A 4,526-nucleotide genomic window follows, 5' to 3' on the forward strand; every position below is an offset into this window, starting at 1 on the left:
TAAATGGAGGAGTAGCATCCACACACTCCATGCCTGAGTCAGAGTCAATCTATCACCTCAGCTCTTAGCTGTCCATGGCACACTCCCCTGGGAGCTCAAGGCCTGGAGGGACATGTGCTGTGGCAGTTCATGAGGAAGCCTGTACCTTTACTCAAACCACACACTCTCACCTCCTCCAGAGCACGCCAGTGCAGCACAAGCTTTATTTCCTGAAAAGGGTCTGGAAGGGGTTCCTGGAGCAGAGAGAAAAAGCAGGATGCACTGATGGGACCAGATTATGCAGCATGAAGACAGACTGTGATAGCCCAACAGAAAAGGATCTTACAGGGAAATCAAGAACAAGCCAATGGAGTGGAGGTGCTGAAAACGTAGACAGAAATGAAGATTAAACAAAGACAGCAGAGTCAACTGGGGTACGGAAGCAAACAGGAAAAAGCACAAGAAATCCCTGAAAGTGCAGTGCACTTCCTGTCCAAAGACCAATTGCAATCTCTACAGACTTAAAGTCTTTTGAACACTTTCCAATCCCAGAGAGAGAGGTTTCAGTTTCTGGCAAGGAACACTGGTTTTAGGAGCATGGGCTCTCATTTTGCAGTGTGTCATTAAGACAGTGCAATGCAGAAACTTCTTGGTTTGTCTTCCATTTACTCAATACAGAAACATACAATGGCTATGTCAGTCACTGAATTCCCAGGTTCTCTTAATGGAAGGTTATTATGTCCACACCCAACCTTTATTTTCCACAAGTAGCTGGAGTGTGAAAAGAGATTACATAAAAGCAGTGTTTCCTCCCCGGCCAAGGAGAACCACCCACTTCGCCTCCACCCACATCAGAACTTTCCCCGCTGAAGGGAGAAGATACACAGGTCCTACAGCAGGAAAAAGCCCTTGTAACACCTCCAGGCAAATAAGGAAAATGGAGTAGGCCAACTCCCACACCAGCATGATTTCTAACTGAACCATCACTCAATTCACTGTCATTCCGATGACATGGTGAAAGGAATGGCATTTTTTCCAGCAGTGACTCCTCACCTGCAGTGTCAGAGGTAGGAACCTTTCAGAAAAACAACTCTGTGGGTGCAGTGCAGGATAGATCATTGAGGGTGGCTTCTCCTATTTGCATCTCAATGGCACAAATTAGGTGACAAACAAACACACAAACAAGCAGTACACTGCTACTAGAATCAAGTAAAAAACCCTCAGAATACATCAACCTCTAGCAAGATTATTTTCAATCAAAGGCAGATATTCAAAACACTTTTATTCATCTTCAAAGAGAGCCTTCCCTATACCAGCGCTTCACCCAAAGGTACACAGAAAGACCTACGTAAAGCGATCTTCAGTTTTTACGAATCACAACAAAAAAACTCCTTCAGTAAGATGAACTGCTTAATGTTTCCATCAGAAGACAGATTTTGTTTCACGAAATACAGAAAAACGAGACCAGTCAATGCATATTTAAATGTCCAGGAAAGTCTTTACTCCAAATTTTATCTGCCAAAAATCCAGAGCAATGCAGATTAGTAAACTACTTCCAGCATTACAGTTAGGAGAAAGGCTGACCTCCTATTTGAGTGGATCGCTTTGTATTAGTTACTGAAGCACACTCCAATTGATGACTTTGAAAGAGAACTTGATAGACAGACTCAACCTGTCTGACTACATTCCTATTTTTAACCAGAAACATTCTGCTAATTTTACCTTGGCTTTTTGCAAATTAAATTATCCCTCCCAAAACGCCACCCACAAACAGCCCTGTAACTTCTTCTTTCACTAGCATGAATTCTCATACTTTTAAACTCTATTATGGATTCAACTAAAACAAGTTCCTCCAACAAGAATCTGATTTGTTTGGTTTAAAAAAAACCACACAAACAAAAAAACCCCTCTGACACCAGCATGACAAAGAAGTGTAATTTTAAACTGTCATTTTAATTTCTGCTGATTGTCCACTAACTGCTGGTGTCCCAAGATGCTGATACTACCAGCATAAAACTTTACATTTCAATACCCAAGTTTTGGATAAAAAGTAGAGAAATAAAAGGAGAGAGATTTCCCAAACAACTAATGAACTTTAGTTGCAAAGATTTCCTGAGAAAAAAAGAGAAGAATGTTTAATGTTAAGAAGAAATTTATTAGAAAACAGTCTTTTTTTTCTTCCCACAAAACACACTTGCCAAATGAAAGCAGAGGACTTCGCCCTAGTCACAGAAATCAAGAACTCGGCCAGAATGATTTCCACCCCTCATCACTGGATTTGTATGAGTGATGTACCCTTCCACCTGCTCCCACATGTTCCTTCTCTCAATCATCATCTGTGCTAAGGTGGGTTTATTGTTCTGCTCTCTCCTTATTTATATGTATGAGCTCAGCATTAAAACTTTAAACCTTCAGAACATGCAGAACATTTCCTGGATTAGTTTGCTGGAAAATACATGTTATTAAAACAAAACTGGCAAGAAGAGTGTCTTCAAGAATCCACTTCACCTCTGCGTGTTTAGGAAATGAGCAAGATGCCTAACTAACAACAGGGACTGCTTTTATCTTACAGACCCACCACAGTGGTACATTGATTGTGAAGAGCCTCCCCTGGTAACACAAATATTTAACAATAAAACAGGGTAAAATTAAAACTCAGAGGAACGGCACCTGTGACATGACTCACACGTGGTGTAAGAGTTCCATTTGCAGCAACCTCTCTAGGGCCGACATGAAAGAAATTGTTTCTTCAATGCACCAAATGCTCCTGTGTCCAGAGGAGGCTGCCCCAGCAGCACTTCAGTCTCAAACTGTCAGCTAAGCAAAACACATATGCAGTACTATCAGGAAGTTTTGTTCCTTCACAGATTCAAGAACTACTAAAACCTCAAAAGGTTTTTGCAGAGCAGTGCAGTATCCTCACACTTTGTAACCACAGGGAGCAGCTGCCTTGAGGTTCTTTTTTTTCCCTTCTGTGTATTGATGTCAAATTATTGAGTAAATTTCAATCTCTTGGCATGAAGTGTCAAAGACAACATACATAGCCATTTAAAAGTTACATTTCAAGTTCTTCAATGTCTAATTTCTTACGGCAGCACAAAACAGGGGCACATAACTTCACAAGAATTTCCTGAGAAAAGCAGCTGCCTACACAAACTCCATTTAAATCATCTCCTGCTATGATGTGATTGTTCTAAATACAGGATTTCACCAAATATTTAAGCCATTCAGGATTAAGAACACTATTAATAGTATCTTTTCACATCATTAGATCAGGCTGCAGAGTCACAGCAAATAATTAGCCTTCTCTCATTTGGCTCTTTTTAGCTGTAGGTGTAAGTTTATTAAGAAGTTTCCAGCTTAGAAAACTCCAGCTATAAACTACTTGGAAATCTTGGAGGGAAGTATACAAGCTGCTGCAGAAGATGGAGATTGCTGAAGATTTAAGAGATAAAAGGAGGTCCATTTTTAACATCTTGAGGATATCACAGTTGGGATCACAGAAGGATCCAAGACTTGTGATTAGTACCATGAGCAGCTGTAGGTCATTTCAGGCCTTCATGGAAATTGCTGCAAAGTAGAATCATGCACCACTTGCAGAGAGTTGCACTGCACATGACATTTCTCATTTCATGTTATTTGAAACACAAAGAAAACAAGTTCAAAGCACACATTTTGAGCAATGCTTGCTGCTTTAAATAGTCCGTTTCTGCAAGCACAGGTCTCCAGCAAGAAGTGTTTCATTGTTGTCTAAGCAGAAATCTATAACCAAACTGGTTTAGGCAAGTTGGGTTTTTTCAATATCATTTTACATGGACTATTTACAACTTTGCCTCTTTTAAAAACTACACTTAAGTGAGACTGTAAAGCACAGTGACAGAGGTAAGGTGTGTGCCATTTCTTCTTTTATCAGCTACTTAGTGAAAAGAAAGTACCACTTCCCTACAATATCCAAGTGCCAACCAAAGCAAGAACAGATGCACAAGGAAGAGATGTTAATCCTGGCTCTATCACAACACTCTGTTACAACTCCCAGACTGCCAAAGAACCCACTGTAAGGGTGTATTTAAAAGGCCACGAAATGCTTCAGACACACAACTGCCTCACTCCTGCATCCTTTTTGCTCAATAACACCAGGGACAGGATCCAAAGAGCATTTCAGAGGATGGTTCTATAATGACACTTTCTACTGAAAGCCCCTCAACCACGTGAGTGTCACTGCATCTTCTCAGAGCAGGGACACAGTTTTATCTGCCAAGTTTTGTTATTTCAAGCAAGCAAACAAAGAAAAAAGTCTCACAGGTCAGCTCCAAAAAACTTTTCATTATTCTCACACCAAGTATACAAGAGAACAAGGAATTCCCAGAAACAGGATGCACATACCTATCCCTGACCTGCAATCCACAGAGGCTCTTCAGGAGGGAAGTTAAATCCTTTGAGGAATAAAGATAAAACTATTTGGCTTCTGAGCATAATCCAAGCTCCCAGAGCAGTAAGTGGCACACCACAACCAGTGCCACACAGATTAACTGTGCCCTGAAGGCCTG

Source organism: Acanthisitta chloris, unplaced genomic scaffold (genome assembly GCF_000695815.1).
Source record: "Acanthisitta chloris isolate BGI_N310 unplaced genomic scaffold, ASM69581v1 scaffold43925, whole genome shotgun sequence".
In the NCBI taxonomy this organism is placed as follows: Eukaryota; Metazoa; Chordata; class Aves; order Passeriformes; family Acanthisittidae; genus Acanthisitta; species Acanthisitta chloris.